This window comes from Capra hircus, chromosome 13 (genome assembly GCF_001704415.2).
Source record: "Capra hircus breed San Clemente chromosome 13, ASM170441v1, whole genome shotgun sequence".
NCBI lineage: Eukaryota > Metazoa > Chordata > Mammalia > Artiodactyla > Bovidae > Capra > Capra hircus.
In genome coordinates, this window is record NC_030820.1 from 70,658,197 (window position 1) to 70,677,493 (window position 19,297).

Consider the following 19,297-nt stretch of genomic DNA (forward strand, 5'->3'; position numbering starts at 1 on the left):
CGCCAGGCCTCCCTGTCCATCACCATCTCCTGGAGTTCACTCATACTCACGTCCGTCGAGTCCATGATGCCATCCAGCCATCTCATCCTTGGTTGTCCCCTTCTCCTCCTGCCCCCAATCCCTCCCAGCATCAGAGTCTTTTCCAATGAGTCAACTCTTCGCATGAGGTGGCCAAAGTACTGGAGTTTCAGCTTTAGCATCATTCCTTCCAAAGAAATCCCAGGGCTGATCTCCTTCAGAATGGACTGGTTGGATCTCCTTGCAGTCCAAGGGACTCTCAAGAGTCTTCTCCAACACCACAGTTCAAAAGCATCAATTCTTCGGCGCTCAGCCTTCTTCACAGTCCAACTCTCACATCCATACATGACCACAGGAAAAACCATAGCCTTGACTAGACGGACCTTAGTCGGCAAAGTAATGTCTCTGCTTTTGAATATACTATCTAGGTTGGTCATAACTTTTCTTCCAAGGAGTAAGCGTCTTTTAATTTCATGGCTGCAGTCACCATCTGCAGTGATTTTGGAGCCCAAAAAACTAAAGTCTGACACTGTTTCCACTGTTTCCCCATCTATTTCCCATGTAGCATCAGATAATAAATATTGTAGGCTTGGTGGGTCATAGAGACCCTATTGAAATTACTCAGTTTGGTACTTGTAACATAAAAACAGCCACATACAATCCATAAACAAATGGGCATATCTGTGTGCCAAAAAAAAAATCCCCTTCATTTTTGGAAATAGGCAAAGGTTAGAGCTGACGCACGGGCCACAGTTTTCTGTTTTCCTGTAAGGCCAATGGCTTTTCATCTGCAGACTCTGAGCAAGTCTATCCTGGAACTAAAGCTGACCAGGATTAAGAGGATATCTTTAGGCCCCAGACCTGCCAACAGGTGGGATCCCGAAATTAGATTCTTGGCTTAGGATTGGTATTTGAGGACTGCAATGTGAACTTCACTATCATTTTTCTAAACCTGTCAAGGTTTCTCCAACTGCAGGAAGTGCTTCCATAGTTTCCTAATCCCTGAATCCACCAGGAACCATGTGCCTTGAAACCGCCATCTAATTAGAAGGCTCCAGGAATGCAGCTTATTTGTCTCCCTGCTGAGTCTCTGACGCCTGCCACATGGTAGACGCATGATAACCATTTGCTGGCTGGACTCATAGGTGAGTCAATGACCTTTGCCGGCATTTTGCCCTAAATCAAAACCTTTCCTCGGCAGTTTCTGTACCCAGAAAAGTCTTCCTGCCATCATCCTCCTGCTGAATTCCACCATCATTATGACAGTCTGGAAGATGCTGAACCATAAAATAATGATTCCCCAAACTTCCCGTTATAACTCCCTAGAGCATCATGAATTCATGTAAATCATTATGGAATCTATTTATATTTTGGCATTATAAAGGCAGGTGTTTTTTTTAACTAAGCACTTACTCTTTGATCAGACTTTTACATACCTTATTTCATTTAAGTCACAGAACAGCTCTGCCCAGTGTATATCATCTCCTTTGTGTTGATAAGGGAACCAAGGCTGAGAGAATTAAATAACTTGCTCAAGGTCATACAGCTCTTAAGTTGTAAAGAGGGAACTGAACACCTGTCTGTGAGCTTCAAAGCATATACTCTTAATCATCATGCTATGCCTCTCTAGATATAGCCACAGCCATATGTTGCAATCAGTTCCCTATTGTTAAATTAAAATATATTTAGTTTTTCTCATTACAGACATGATACACAGAATTTGTTGAATATTAAGAACCTACAGAAAAGATTTTTAAAAAGAACAAAATCATTCTAATCCCCGTAACTGTAGATATTTTTTCTAGTCACTTTATGTCTCTGCATATACATATTTTATTTTTAAAAATTAAACTCCTACCTTGCATATTGTGTTATGACCTTCTTTTATAGCTAAACAAATTACAGTTAAAAAAAAATCCTATAGCGGATTCATGTCAGTGTATGGCAAAACCAATACAATATTGTAAAGTAATTAGCCTCCAATTAAAATAAATAAATTTATATTTTAAAAAATAAAAAAATATTTAAAAAATCCTCAGATGCTCTTTGGGGCCATGCATTTTAATGGCTGCTTAGAACAGGATATGCCCCATTTTCGTCACCAATCCTTTATTATTGGGCATTAAAGTTGGTTTGAATTCTTGATGATTATAAGTAACACTGTAATAAGCAGTCTTACAAATAAGTATTTGCATGCAACTCTGCTGATGTCCCTAAGATAAATTCTTGGAAATTAATTTATTGGGTCAAAACAGATGGATTATTTTATCTTTAATGCGTTTGATACATATTACCAGATTTCCTTCCAGAAAGTTTGCACCATTCTGGGCTCCCCAAAGAGAAGAATATGTCGATTCCTAATCCATGCCAACAATGACTGTTTAAAAGATTAAGTGTATGCATGTGTATCTTTTTTAGAATATCAGAGAATGCAGATTTTTCCATTTAATTGGCTATTTGCATTGATTCTTTTATGAACATGCTCTCTACGCCCTGTGCTCATTTTCCTGCGTGGCTCTTCATTTCTGTTTATCATTGTCTTATGACTTATAATCTATTTTTAAGGACTTAAGCTTTTTTACATAGGTTACAATAATTTTGGTCAGTTTCTCATTTGCTTTATAAATCTTTTAGGTATGTAGAAGCTTCTAAGTATTCAGATCTCTTATTGATTTTCCTTATCCAGTCATCCTTTCTACAAATAGTTATTCAGTACCTAATATGTCCAAGGGACTTGGTGATAGACATTACAGATACACCAATAACAAAGACAGACATACTTAAATCCTTGATAAAGCTTGTATTCTATAAAGGGAAACTACATTAAATAAATAATTGCACTCATAATTAGTTTTTCAAAGTCATTATTAGGATTTTGAGGTAAACACACAAGATGTTGGAAGAATTATAATCAGTAGAGAAAATCTCAGAGAAGGTAATGGCACCCCACTCCAATACTCTTGCCTGGTAAATCCCATGGATGGAGGAGCCTGGTAGGCTCTAGTCCATGGGGTTGCTAAGAGTCGGACATGACTGAGCGACTTCCATTTCAATTTTCACTTTTCACTTTCATGCATTGGAGAAGAAAATGGCAACCCACTCTAGTGTTCTTGCCTGGAGAATCCCAGGAACGGGGGAGCCTGGTGGGCTTCTGTCTATGGGGTTGCACAGAGTCAGACACAACTAAAGCGACTTTGCAGCAGCAGAGAAAATCTAGTCTGGCATATTATTTAGTCAGGATACTACATGGAAAGTAAGTTAGGGTCTATAGGTAAGAAGAAGCTATTAGGACAAGCATGGGGAGGGTGGATGTTAAGAGTGTGGTGGATGGCTTTGTGGGGGAAAAGTGGAAGGAAAAACATCACCTTGGGGAGAAAAGATGGTATCTTGGACCACGGTGATGGTTATGTAGAAGAGAACACAACTGTGTCAGAAATTTGGCGGGGGGGGCTAAGCATGTATGATTTGGTAGTGATGGAGGGAAGAGATGTATCAAGGAAGACCCCAGCTCTTTTGTTCTACACAAATAGGATGGATCAGGGGGTTGTCATAAAAAGAAACCTTAGAGGACGATGGCAAGGAAGCTGGCAAGCTCAGTTCTGTCATAGCTCATTGGACAAGTATGTGGAGCAATGCTGAGTACCAGCGGGGTAGGGGGTGAGTAGCAATATTTAGACACTGAAACCAGGGTCAGGGAATAGATCTTGTAGCAGAAGAGAACAAAAGTAGCAAGTATAGGACTAAGGCAAAAAGCAACTCCAACCTCAAGGAGGAAAACAAAGAAATTTAGAAACAGGGAAGCTGTATTCATAGAGGCAACAAAAAACCAGGAAAGTGGGTTGTCACTGAAGCAGCCATGGGAGGCTCAAGAAGTTACTGTAACAGGTATGGCTGCTGAGTGAGAAGCAACCTTACATTCTCTCACTGGATGTAGTGTCTTCAAAGTTATCTGTGAGCTGACCAAGAGTAATTCAAGAACATCGGCATCAAGCCGTTGTTTAGCGGGGGGAGAAGAGTGGAAGTTGAGGGACTGTGTTGAGACAAGTAATTATTTTTGCTGTGAAGGTGAAGGGAATGCAAGATGGAACAGAAATGAGATATGCAACCAAAGTACCGCTCCTCCCAAAGATGGGAGAAGTTATGGCATGATTCAAGGTAACTAGGGAAAATCTGAAATTGACGTAAGAAGTAGAAGGATGGGAAAGAGAGAGGAAATAACTGATGTTAGTAGGGTCCTCAAAATGCTGGGGCAGGAGTGGGTGGGAAGAGAGCATCCTTCCCTCTGTGAGACAAGAGAAGAGGAAGAAAATGCACAGATGCTTTGGAGAAGGGGGCTGAGGTGTTTGAATGACTCTTGCTTTCTTGAGAAGAGAGAGAGGAATTATTTACCAAAGGTGTCCTGGAGGAGGAGCTTCGTCAGTAACTGGGAGGAGTTTTAAGAGGGGAAGAGAATGCTGAATGGAGAGGTGCCTGTGCTCTGCACTAAGGAAAGGAAAGGTCTATGGGCTGCAGATTCTGACGGGGAGCATCAAGCTGGGACCCCCACCTGGGCTTTTCCTTCCATACCAGCTCAGAGAAAATTTTCCTTCTCAACCCAGATGAATAGTCATCTGTGTTTTCTTCTTTCTATTTCATGCTTTATTCCCATCTTTTTCTTCTTAAACCTAACATTTTAATCCATCTGGGATCAACTTTATGCCTTGTACAAAGTGGAAACCTAACTAGAGTTCCTGACAATATTCTTAGGACAATAAATTGCCCAGTCAAAACTTTCCCCAGTGATTTAAAATGCCATTTTATTACCACATTAAATTATTTTTTTATATTCCAGCATATGTTGTTGGCTTTCTGTTCTATTTCATTGAGTCATAGCTTCTATTCCGACAGTATCTCTCTGTTGTGCTGATATAACATATTTTAATATTCAACAGAACAGGTCCTTTCCAAATACCATCATTCTTTCGCAAAGTTTTCTGGACTATCACTACTCGTGTAGTCTTCTGAAGGAATATTGGAATAACTTTACAAAACTTCGAAATGTTCCATTAGAATTGTAATTTCAGTTACACTCTTCACTTCTCCAGGGGACAAAGGATACTCTTTAATAATGAGTCCTTCTATTAGTAATGTTGATTAATCCACATTTATTAATGTTTCTTTTTACGTCTCTCAGTTAAAAGTTATGTTTTTCTCATTTGTTATAACTTGCATTCCTAGGATTTTGTTACTTTTGCTCATACTATTTTTGTATTAAGAAGTTTTTCTTATGAAATATATAGGAAAATTATGTATAACAAATGGATATTTAAATAATAATTATGAAATGACCACATATGCACCTACTATCCACTCTAAGAAATAAAACATCACTGTATCATGGAAGCATCCTATGTATCTCACCCTCAACTCCTCTCTTCCCCACCAAAAAACAGTGCACTGGTACATGTATACAATGGAATATTACCCAGCAGGTAAAATGAATAAAACTGTGCCATTTGCAGAGACATGGATGGACCCAGAGAGTGTCATAGAGTGACTAAGTCAGAAAAACAAATATATATTAATGCATATCTATGGAATATAGAAAAATCGTACAGATGAACGTATTTGTGAAGCAGAAACAGACACAGACGTAGAGAATGGATGCATGGCTATCAAGGCGGGGAGGGCGAGGTGGGATGGACTCGGAGATCGGGATTCACACACATACCCCACTACGTGTAACACACGTAACTAATGAGAACCGACTGTGTAGCACAGGGAACTCTATTCAGTGCTCCATGGTGACCTAAATGGGAAGCAAGTCCAAGGAAAAGGGGGCACATTTATATATGTGGCTGGTTCATTTTGCTGTACAGCAGAAACTAACCCAACATTGGAGAACAATTATATGCCAATAAAAAATGGATATTATTCTAAATTGTATGTTACTCATTCTTTATTTTTATTTGGAGTTATAAATATATACATTTATCTCAAGACAAAATATCATTTAGCTCTTCCTAGTCTCTCTTACATACATAAAATTGAGTGTTTGTATTACATTATCTGCTTTTTTCACTCAATACTGCTTTGAGATTCATTCACACTGATGCAGGTAGTTGTATTTCATTCCCGTAAGTTTTATGAATAGAGTCTTATTTATTTTCTAAATTTCTTATTTATCACTGTAGACAGACATTAAAACTATTTCCTGATGAGGTTACAACATTGCTCCTATGAAAATATTTTGTTGAAAATATACATGATGTCACTAAGGTATACCTGGGAACGGGAGAGACAGACTAAGGGAAATACCTGTCTTCAGCTTTCCTGAGTGATGCCAAGTGGTCTTCCCAAGGGGTGGCAGCAGTGTATACTCCCTCCAACAATGTTCTGAAAGTTCCTGTTTCCTTACATCCTTACAAACACTAGGTATTATCAGATTTTTATATTCTACCCCATACGGTGAGTGTGAAGTGACAGTTGATTAAGATTTTACTTGCTTTTGTCTATTTTCTAAAGAGGCTGACCATCTTTTAGTGTTTGCTAGACATTACTGTATTCTTCTTATTGATTTTTAGAGTTTCCTTATATATCCTTCTTATTGATCCTTTCATTGGCTGTGTATGTTATAAAAATATTCTCTTAGTTTTTGTCCTCCCTACCCACTTATATTACCTTTGGCTAAAGATCCGTTCTTAATTCTGATGTAGTCAAATTTATCAGCTTTTCTCTTTTTTTTTTTCACATGGGAAAAAGAAAAACAGACTTAGTAACTTGATGTAACCATTTCACAATGTATACAGGTATTGAATCATCATGTTGTACATGTTAAAAATATACAAGTTTATTTATCAATTATACCACAACAAAGCTGGAAAAAAGACAGCAACAGAGCTGTTGGTGCTTACTGTCCATATACCGATGGTCCCTCCTCTGGTAGAGCAAGGCCTGCAACATTGCCTATTGTGTTCAGGACTGTATTTATGTCTTTTCTTCCTGCATATACATTTTAAGCCTAGCTTGTAAATTCCACCCCTCCCCCCAGAAAAGTCTTATTTTTATACTGAAGTTGCCTGAATTATTGGGAAATCATTGATGTATTTATATGTCTTTAAAAATTGGGTTTTCCTATCCATAAACATGGGATTTCTCTTACTTAGGTCTTCTTTAGCACTTTTTATATTTACATATATTAATACTATGTATCTTGAAATCTTTTTGTATGGCTTATTTCTAAATATCATGTATTTTTATTGGTATAAATAGTATCTTTAAAAAAATGTACTTGTTAGGTGAATAGAAATGCAATTTATTTTGTAATGTTGACTTTTTCAAATATGCTATATTCTCTTTTTAATTCTAATAAACTATGTGTAAGTTTACTGGATTATCTATATAAATAACCATAGCATCTACAGTTAATGACAGTTTTGTTCTTATCCAATCTTTTAACTCTTTGTCTTCAACCAAAGCTACCAATACAATATTTTATGGAGATAATGATAAGCATCTGTGTGCTTTCCAACTTTAAAGGAAATGATTTTATTATTTCATCCTTGGGCATGGTGTCTGTATTAATATGGGTCTTATGCTGCCCTTTATCAGAGTAAGAAGGTCTTTTTATTCCTGAATACAAGGATATTTTCTTCTTAAATCATGCTGAGTTTAACTGAAGCTTTTTTTCTGTTATCTATTGAAGTAACAATCCTCTCTTACTTCACTAATGTAGTGAATGCATTAATGGATTTACTAATGTTGAACCAACATTAACTTTCTAAAATAAACCATATTTTCCCTAGTTGCATACAGTGCTGGATTGTTTGCTAATATTTTGTTTGGGGTATTTGCATCTAGTTGTCCTTTTTCTCATAAATAAGCTTGTCTGTCTTTATTACGGATAAACTGGTACCCTAACATGAGGAGAGGAGAGTTCCTTCTTCTTCTGCTCTCTGCAAGTGTAGATGCGAGACTGTGGTTACCAATGCCTTCTCTATTTGTCTGAAGGCACTTGTAAGACTGTTGCAGGGAGAAGCCATTTCCAACTCCATACTAGAAACTCTTTGGCTTACTTTCCTTTGCTTTTGTTATTACAATCATACATAATGGCCTGCCTCAGAGGATCCTGCCCCTCTTCCTGACAGTTAAAGAGCCTTTGTTCAGCTCACAGAAAGATAATCTGAGCCTGCCCACCGTGAATAGCTACAACAAAAAGAAGAGATTAACCCCCAAAGGCTGGCCCTTCCTAGAGGTGTTTTGGGAGACGGAAGATCCTTTTTACTTTCCTTCCTCTCTGTCTTTCCCTCTCTATTCTGCCTTTTGACTGTAGCTCCTCATTGCTTCTCGCTCTTTGACTCTATAAAACAACCTGGCACCTAGACCCTGACAAGATGGTCACTTTGAGATGTTAGTCTGCCATCTTCTTAGTCAGCCAGCCTTCCCCAAAACATCACATTCCTTGCCTTAACACCTTGTCTCTAGGATTCATTGGCCTGCTGTGTGGCAAGCAGAGTGAGCTTGGACTCAGTAACAAGACAATCTAGAACTGGTGTGTTTTTTGTTGGAAAAGTTTAAAATACTGATTATATTTCTCTGTTTGTTGTAGAATTTTATACATTTGCCCCCTTAGTCAAGTTTTTTACATTTGTATTTTGCTAGGAATATTTCCATAGTTCATAAATGTCAAATTTATTTGTATAAAAGTGAAGTGAAGTGAAGTGTAGTCGCTCAGTCGTGTTGTTAGACCAAACAGGCGCAGTGACAGGCTTCAGGGGGCCAAGGTAGGCCTAAGTCTCCTTTATAAAGGGGCTGAGTTATTGCCAAGGAGGAGCTGAGATCATCCTCTGCCGGAGCCAGGACTCGACCAATCTGTAGCCTGGTTCAAGCTTATCAGGACGAGGATGAAAACCCCCTGAGAAAGCCCGCGCGTGAAAATCTAGCCAATTAGTAGATGCTAAGGAACCCTTGCAATCAATCCACCCCTGCCAACTCCCTGTCTTTGTCTTAAACCTATAAATACTGCTGTAATTCAGGGCTCGGGGCCCTTGCTCCCACTCCACTGCGCTGGATGTGACTTGGGCCCTGGCTCGAACTAGCAATAAACTCCCTTTTTGCGTTTGCATTGCCGTGGATGTCTTGTTTTCTCAGCTGTGGGGACTTGGACTGCAGGCATAACAGTGTCTGACTGTTTGTGACCCCATTGACTGTAGCCCACGAGGCTCCTCTGTCCATGGGATCCTCCAGGCGAGAATACTGGAGTGGGTTGCCATTTTCTTCTCCAGGGGATCTTCCCAACCCAGGGATAGAACCCAGGTCTCCTGTATTGCAGGCAGATGCTTTAACCTCTGGATATTTAATTATCTTCATTTTATCTTTTCTTTTCTTTTTTTTTTTTACTGTGAAAGAAACACTACACAAGCATATACAACAAATACACATCTTATTAATTTATCAACAACTTCATACCCTCAAAAGGTAATCAGTCTTAACTTCTTAATAATCATGACTGTGTTTTCATTATAGTTCTTCTACCTTAAACATATATCCTTAAGTGCTATGGAGTTTATTATTAAATAAAAATAATACATATAACAAATAGTGCTAAATTCTTTTAAAAAGATCAGTCTGGGAGAACTAACCTCTTTTTTTAATATCAGTAATTTCCATTCCATGAACATGTTCTAATCCAGCATTTATTTATATCAATACATCCTATTAAGAATATGGCTTTTATTATGTTTTAAAATCTTGTTTCTTGCTATTTTTCTTAGGGGACATTTGCTTTGCATTATCAGATTGGACCTCTTTAATAAGAATGAAAGCATGTTTTCACCTGTTTACTAACCTTTGTTTATACAACCAAGCAGGCTCATCTACTTTGGTGGGTTGAGATATGTTCTGCTAGTAGATTATATGAGCTCTTGTTTTTAATATTCCCAATCCAGAGGGCAAGGTAAAATTTAGATATGCCCATTAGTACTTGGCCAGATAAGGGGTCTGCTTGCTTGGATGTCAGGATTAACAGGGGAAAATTAGTGAAAAGAAATAACCAGTGCAAAGGCAGCGCAAAGCTTCTTTTTTTTTAAAAAAAGGACTTGTTTTGACTTTGGGTGGCTGGGGGGGCAGCCTGATGTTACTTAGAGCACCGCCCCTACCTTTAACTGAAATGCCTCTTCCTAAAGATGCGCTTTCCTCATGTCCCTCTGCTTTCCTGCTTTACGATACACAGGCTTGGACTGAGGGCTCCCATCCTCTGCTCTATGGACTGGCGTATAAAGATGCCTCAACATTAAGACCTCCTGATCCCGACTGCCTAGTCCTGTCAACCAACTCTAAAACCCACCTGTGCATTTAGCTCTGGGCAGAGTTGGAAGGTATTTATGCAGTTGGGCTTAGAAGTCCCTTCTTGTGACCCAAGGAACTGGGGGTGGGGTTCTTTCAGTGAAGTCACAACTCTATCATCTTTTCTCCATGTAGTTCCCCACCCTGCAACACTGCTCTGCATTAATTCCTCAAGCATGGGTACAGCAACCTCTTATAACTCTCAGGGCAAAATGAAAGGCATTTTTCTTCCTATCTTTTTGGGAAGTTAGTTTAAGAAGAATGATCCAACGACCACTTTGAATCAGAACTCTCTTTTTCATCATGCAGACCTGTAACACAGTACTAACATCACGGGCTGAGCCAGACTGCCTAGGTTTATTCTAATTCTCACTGCTTATTTGTCGTACAAACTGGGACAAACTGATTAAACTCTCTGTGACTCAGTTTCCTTACTTTAAAATGAGAACTGAAATAGTATGGGGTTGGTCAAAAAGTTCATTTGGGTTTTCCCACACCATCGTACAAAAACCTGAATGAACTTCTTGGCCAGCCCAATACCTCCTCCATAGCTATTGTGAAGATTCAATATTTGAATGCACGTTAAGTGCCTAGCAAAGCTTTTGGCACAAAGTTGTTCCTCTGCGTATTTGCTCCTCCCCATTGTCCCATCACATTCTCTGAGAACTGCTCTAGTGCAGTCTGGAGATCATCAATTTGGTTCTTCTGCAGAATCAGAATTGTTAGTATTTCCCTTGGTATCTATATATCTATCTATGGTCTCTAAGTAGTGTCATATTGCTAATCAGAGAAGCCATATCTTCTCGTAGCTTACTGAGTATGTTTAACAGCTTTCAAAATCTTCTGATTGCTATGTAAGTTATTTAAAAAACTATTTTGTCTCTGAGGAGATGCTGAAGATTAATTCATTCAATATTACATTTATTGCATGCCTATTATTTACCTGGCACCATTCTAAGTGCTTAAAAGTACCAGTAAATGAAAATAGAAGAAAGCCATCATTGTCTCCTTGGTATACAAGCTAGTGGGAGAAGAGATATAATTAGAAGCAGAGTGAAACAGGAAGCATGTCAAACAACAAACCCTAAGGAGATACACAGTTCTGGAAAGAAGGACAAGGAGTGTGGTGTTAGAAGAGTCCAGTTTTTAATAGAAAAGTAGAGGAAGATCTTCCTCAAAGGTGACATCTAAGCAAAGATGTGAAGGAGGTGAAGAAATCAGCCCTGTATTTTTGCGGAAAGATTATTCTGGTTAGAAGAAATGGCAAATACAAATATCCTGAGGCAGGACACATCTGGCACGTTCCAGAACAACAGTAGCTGGACTGATGCAGGGCAGAGGCAGAAGAAGATGAGGCCAGAGAGGCAATCAGAAGTGGTAGCATGGCTACATGGGACCTGATGAGCCACCATAAAGACCTGGGCTTTTAATCTCACTGACACGAGAAACCACTGGAAGGTGATGCAGAGGGGTGATGCTGTGATCCGCCTCATGGTTTTTAACAAGCTCTTCTGGTTCCTGAGTCGATTAAACAGTGCAGGGGCCAGGGCTAAAGCTGACAGGCCATTTTGGAGACCACTTTAGTAATCCAGGTTGGAAATCTCAGTGGTTTGGACCCAAGAGCTGGCAGTAGAGGCTGTAAAAAAAATATGATCAAGGTCTTGTTATATATTAAAAGAAGAGTCAAGAGAATGTGCTCATGGATGGGATTAAGGAGTGAGCAGGGTTGCTGCTTTGCACAAAGCAGGGGTTGGGGGTGGGAGGGTGCCAGTCACAGAGAATACAGGGTGAAGGGTGTTATCTGGAATCTGCAATCTAGGGCTTTTGATGTGATAAAAGTGAGGACTCAAGGTATCTGACTTGAGCCGTTAATAAAATGGAGTTGCCATTAACTGAGGTGAAGAGTATGAGAAGAATTGAGTTTGATAGTGATTGAGGGATGATCAGGAGGTCAGCTCTGGCAATGTCTAATTCCAGTGGCCAGCAATCCAGGTAGAAAGAGTCAACAGGCAGTTGGATAGATGACTTGGAGGGCAAGGGAAAGGTCTGACCTGGAAACATCAATTGGAGAAATCATCAGCTTATGGATAGATTTTAAAGCCAAATGACTGGAAGAAATAATTAGAGGAATGAGTGTGGATTAAGGGTCAGCAAACTATGGCCACTGACAAATGAAACCAGCTGCCTGTTTTGTAAATAAAATTCTGCTGGAACACTGCCACACCCATTCATTTCTAGGGTCAGAGTGAGATGTTTGAAACTGAGATTACAGAAGTATTGTAGGCAATTATAATATAGTCCCTTGCCCATGACTAATAGAAATCTCACAAAGATCCCTGGTTTGTTTTTTCTGAGTCACACATCCTCGATTAAAAAGCAATCTGCTAGGTATACACAGACTTCCCTGGTGGCTCAGATGGTAAAGGGTCTGCCTACAATGCGGGAGACCTGGGTTCAATCCCTGGGTCAGGAAGATCCCCTGGAGAAGGCAATGGCAACCCACTCTAGTACTCTTGCCTGGAAATCCCATGGACGGAGGAGCCTGGGAGGCTACTGTTCATGAGGTCGCAAAGAGTTGGACACGACTGAGTGACTTCCCTTTCCCTTCCCTTTCTATGGATACATATATACGTGTGGCTGAGTACCTTCGCTATTCACCTGAAACTACCACAACATTGTTTATTAATTGGCTATACCTCAATACAAGATAAAAAGTTTAAAAAAGCATCCTGCAGAGGGAATTCCCTGGTGGTCCAATGGTTTAGGACTCTGTGCTTTCATTGTGCATTTCACTTCTCATCCCCTGGAGAAGGGTGTGGCAACCCACTCTAGGGGACTGCAATCCCTGCTGGGGGAACAAAGATCCCACAGACCACATGACTCAGTAAAAACAACAAGCAGCCTGTCAGGTCTGGCCCATTGGCCATACACCCCTTAACATGGCTCATGGCAGAGAGTGACTTTCATGTAGGATCTCATATAGAAATCAACAGGATGACCACTGCCCATTTTACTGATGGAGGGACTAAAGTATACACAATGCAACTAATTTAACTGCAAAGTAGTGAATGGAGCCTAGATATAGCCCAGATCTTTCTGATTTCATGTTGGTTTCTGAATTACCCCTTTCTTCCATCACCTGGTAGACATGTGGGCTTAGAAAGGCTGAAAGACAAGTCACAACAGAGTCAAGTTAGTGGCAAAATCAGGTCATCTCAGCCCTAGGCCAAGGCTCTTTTTCACCACATCCCACTACTCCTCCATTAAGTCAAGACGTCTTTTTCAATGAAGCCAACTAATAGTTGACCCTCAGTGTCTGCAGGGATGGGATTCAGGATAAAAAAATAACAAAATCCACTGAAGCTCAAATCCTTTATATGACACCACCCTCCATATTGGGGTTTTGCCAGTGGGTCAGATGGTAAAGAATCTGTAAGCAATCTGCCTGCAATGCAGGAGATGCAGCTCGAGCCCTGGGTCAGAAAGATCCCCCGGAGAAGGGTGTGGCGGTGTTCTTGCCTGGAGAATTCCATGGAGAAAGGACCTGATGGGCTACAGTCCATGGGGTTGCAAAGAGTTGGACACAACTGAGCGACTAACACACACACACCCACCCTCCATATTGGGGGCTCCCCATGGGAGGATTTATCCAACAGCCCATTGATTTCTAAATCAATCTGCAGATATGGAACCCACAAATATGAAGCCCATGGATACCAAACCCAAGGACATGGAATCCATGGATATGGAGGGGTGACTATGCTTTCTTTAGAGTCAATTAGGACTCCACCAACCCCACTGTGAAAAGACTTCCTTGAGGAAAGATTCCTGATTTGTCTTATCTTCTAATTCTAAGTTGCGTTACCCTTCTTTTTTCTCTTTATAATTCCTTAGTGAATCCACATATTCCCTTTCTAGAATTTCTTTTGCTAACAGCACGGAACTTTCCATCCTTTTGACAGAGTTCTACAACAAAGGTTAATTACTTTATAATTTCATTCTCTTTAAAACAAAACAAAAAAAAAGCACACTAAAATTGCTAATTTTAACTGTGCTTCTTGTCAGTAGGTTCATGTAAATTCACTGTAATTAAACCAGATGTTTTCTTGTGCCTAAAACTCAGATGGTAATTTAAGGGAAATTTTCATTTCAACATAAAAGAAGGACAGAATGTTATCAAGGGAAGTTTTCTCCTGTCCTCGCCTGTCTTATCCTTTCCTCTTCTTCCTTCCTCTCCATTTTCACATCTGAAAAGTGGGACTAATGGTGAACTTTGAGAGTAGTTGTGAGAAGTAACAATTAGTTTATTTAAGAGCACAGAGTCCTGCAGAGTCAACAGAAGCCCCCTTTTTTGGCTAGGTCTTCTTTACTGATTATTGTTTGCCTCTCCATTCTGGATGCCATATTTATTGATTAGTTGGTTTTTGCTCACTATAGAGGCTCTGGACTAACTTAAAAATTGAAATAATTTGAAAATGATTCAGAGGAATCTGGAAGTCTTATAGAGAAAAGATAGATTTAGACAATTTCAATCTACCTTGTAATTTCCAGTCTTGCTGGAGGGAAGATCATTTTTTTCTGGATGAATTTTTCTATCTTAAGATGTCAAACATACCTTTTTAATGGAACTATACCAGTGGTGTATTAGTAAATGTTTCACAGCCAGCTCTCCAGGAAAACAAAACAAAATAAAACCTCAAAATGTTTGCCAATTTCCATTGTATAAACATCACCATGGTTGATTTCAAGCAATGAATGTGATATCACTGGATTCAGAGGCCAGAAGAGAGGCTAATAGTTAGCTCTATCACACCAGTATAAGCTGGGTTTGAATATAAATAAAATCCATGATGCACTTCTTTACCTTACTAGTGTATATAAACAGAGTTCAGTGATATCATGAAAGAGGCAAGGGCGCACGCACACACACACACATGCACACACACACACAGTATTTCAGGTAATGATAAGTACTATAAAAAAGAAAAAAACAGAGTGTTCAGGGAGATATTGGCCAGGGATAGTTCTGTATCTTAGATGGGGTTGGGGGAGAAAGCAGAAATAAGATTTTGGGATCTATTTATTGCCTCTTCCACTTGCTACCTGCTTAGACAGGTTCCTTAAACTCTCTAAGCCTCAGACTTCTCATCCACACAGTATCAGTAGTATCTACATCACAGTATTTGGGAACTGACTACATGAATGAAGACTATCAGAACAACACATAGCTCATAGTGGGCATTTGAAAACTGTACTTGCACTCCTCCTTACTCTATGATAGCTCAAGGTCATCTCTGTAAACATCACACATGTACTGAGCTCTAAGTAAATGATGGCTCCGGAATTACTCAGATGTGTATGGCTTTCTACCCCGCACCCCGCCCCCACTAAATGGGTCTGGACTGCATCACTTACTGCCTTGTTGTCACTGCTTTTTACACTTTTCTTCTCACTTTCCTCTTTTCCAGATTTTATGTACTGCATCTTGTTACTGTCCAAACACCTATCCCTAGCAGTATGCAGCCTTCTTCTAGCTTTCTGTGACTTGAGAAACCAGATAATTAATCTTGTTGGAAATGCACAAGAAAATACAGGCACTCATTCCTGAAATATGTCTGTCTTCTCTACAATGAAAGTACATGTCTCAAATGAAATAATATATGTACCATATGTGATTAAGCACATATCAATTATATTAATATATTATATCCTATATATTACTAATTATAATCAACTAGATTTTTATACTGCGATAAATTACATGGGCGTCTAAATTCCTTACCGTAAAATAATAAAAATGATACTGCTTGCTTTTTCATGTTTGATGTTAAGATTAAATGAATCTACATTGCTGATGGCGATGGTTGGATGGCATCACCAACTCGATGGACCTGAGTTTGAGCATGCTCTGGGAGTTGGTGATGGACAGGGAAGCCTGGTGTGCTGCAGTCCATGGGGTAGCAAAGAATAGGACACAACTGAGCGACTGAACTGAACTGACATTGCTGATGAACAGGTAAAATGATAGAACTTTTACGGAGAAGTATCTGTCATTATCTAACAAAAATGCATATACATTTACTTACTGACCCCAGTAATCCCACTTTAAGGAATTTCTCATGAAAATACAGCTCCACAATATCACAATATGCACAATAGTGGCTACAGTACTATTTATCATAGGAAATAATGGGAACAACCAGAGGATCCTGCCTGAATTCTCATGCTATTTTCACATAATTAAGCCTCAAACAGCTATAAAAGAACGATACAACCCTGTACAAACCAGCACATACTGATTTCCATGGCATATTAAGTGAACAAAAACATAAGATGCAGAGTATACTTAATGTGTTATCTTTTACATAAAAATAAGAGAACAATAGTTTTCACTTTTTTGCAAAATGGTCTATATATAAGAAAGATATATCTGAAATAAGTATTTTACAGGTGATTACATTTCTGGTATGGATAGGAACAGTATGAAAGAGAGATGCTGGCAATACTTCTCTGAGTATACCTTTTTATAGAGTTCTGAGTTTCAAACAAAGAAACTTTTGATATTAAAAACAATTATATTAAAGCAAAGAGGATGAGGAGAAGGCAAAATTAAAACTGAAATAAATGAACACAATTGGGTATTAAATTGATAATATAACCATCCAGAGAAAAGAATGAACCTTTGGACATGGCTTCTTGACTGCTCAAAGAGAGAAAATCTAAAAAGAAAACCTTTAACCTAATTTAGTAGCTTTCCTGTTTGTTAGGAGGACTGGTATTATAATTCTGAAACTACTCTGTATGTATTGTATGATGCAGCCAAAAAAAAAAAAATGTGAAGCTGGGGAACTGGGCTTCTCACTGTGGGTGGAGGTAGATATGTATAAGCTGAGAAGAATTCTGAGGGGCTGGATTTGAATTAGTGTGAGTTCATGATTTTTGGTGACTGTATAGAGCTTCTCCATGCCAAAGATGGAGAAGCTCTATACAGTCAGCAAAAACAAGACCGGGAACAGACTGTGGCTCAGATCATGAACTCCTTATTGCCAAATTCAGACTCAAATTGAAAAAAGTAGGGAAAACCGCTAGACCATTCAGGTATGACCTAAATCAAATCCGTTATGATTATACAGTGGAAGTGAGAAATAGATTTAAGGGCCTAGATCTGATAGACAGAGTGCCTGATGAACTATGGAATGAGGTTCGTGACATTGTACAGGAGACAGGAATCAAGACCATCTCCATGGAAAAGAAATGCAAAAAAGCAAAATGGCTGTCTGAGGAGGCCTTACAAATAGCTGTGAAAAGAAGAAAGGCAAAAAGCAAAGGAGAAAAGGAAAGATATACCCATTTGAATGCAGAGTTCCAAAGAAAAGCAAGAAGAGATAAGAAAGCCTTCCTCAGCGATCAATGCAAAGAAATAGAGGAAAACAACAGAATGGGAAAGACTAGAGATCTCTTCAAGAAAATCAGAGATACCAAGGGAACATTTCATGCAAAGATGGGGTCAATAAAGGATAGAAATGGTATGGACCTAACAGAAGCAGAAGATATTAAGAAGAGGTGGCAAGAATACATAGAACTGTACAAAAAAGATCTTCATAACCCAGATAATCAAGATGGTGTGATCACTCCCACTCACCTAGAGCCAGACATCCTGGAATGTCAAGTCAAGTACGCCTTAGGAAGCATCACTACAAACAAAGCTAGTGGAGGTGATGGAATTCCAGTTGAGCTTTTTCTAATTCTAAAAGATGATTCTGTGAAAGTGCTGCACTCAATATGTCAGCACATTTGGAAAACTCAGCAGTGGCCACGGGACTGGAAAAGGTCAGTTTTCATTCCAATCCCAAAGAAAGGTAATGCCAAAGAATGCTCAAACTATTGCACAATTGCACTCATCTCACATGCTAGTAAAGTAATGCTCAAAATTCTCCAAGCCAGGCTTCAGCAATATGTGAATCGTGAACTTCCAGATGTTCAAGCTGGTTTTAGAAAAGGCAAAGGAACCAGAGATCAAATTGCCAACATCTGCTGGATCATGGAAAAAGCAAGAGAGTTCCAGAAAAACATCTATTTCTGCTTTATTGACTATGCCAAAGCCTTTGACTGTGTGCATCACAATAAACTGTGGAAAATTCTGAAAGAGATGGGAATACCAGACCACCTGACCTGCCTCTTGAGAAACCTGTATACAGGTCAGGAAGCAACAGTTAGAACTGGACATGGAACAACAGACTATTTCCAAATAGGAAAAGCAGTATGTCAAGGCTGTATATTGTCACCCTGCTTATTTAACTCATATGAGAGTACATCATGAGAAACGCTGGGCTGGATGAAGCACAAGCTGGAATCAAGATTGCCAGAAAAAATATCAATAACTTCAGATATGCAGATGACACCACCCTTATAGCAGAAAGTGAAGAAGAACTAAAGAGCCACTTGATGAAAGTGAAAGAGGAGAGTGAAAAAGTTGGCTTAAAGCTCAACATTCAGAAAACGAAGATCATGGCATCCGGTCCCATCACTTTATGGCAAATAGATGGGGAAACAGTGGAAACAGTGTCAGACTTTATTTTTTTGGGCTCCAAAGTCACTGCAGATGGTGACTGCAGCCCTGAAATTAAAAGACGCTTGCTCCTTGCAAGAAAAGTTATGACCAATGTAGACAGCAATTTAAAAAGTAGAGACATTACTTTGCCAGCAAATGTCCATCTAGTCAAGGCTATGATTTTTTCAGTAGTCATGTATGAATGTGAGAGTTGGACTATAAAGAAAGCTGAGCACTGAAGCATTGATGCTTTTTAACTGTGGTGTTGGAAAAGAATCTTGAGGGTCCCTTGGACTACAAGGAGATCCAACCAGTCCATCCTAAAGGAGATCAGTCCCGGGTGTTCATTGGAGGGATGGATGTTGAAACTGAAACTCCAATACTTTGGCCACCTGATGTGGAGAG

The 19,297-nt window shown here is 39.3% G+C and overlaps 1 protein-coding gene across 6 annotated transcripts in view; it reads right to left on the reverse strand.

Annotated features, from left to right (window-relative positions):
- Positions 1-19,297, reverse strand: part of PTPRT (protein tyrosine phosphatase, receptor type T) — a 1,156,023-nt gene that overhangs the window by 397,164 nt on the left and 739,562 nt on the right. The window lies entirely within an intron of this gene.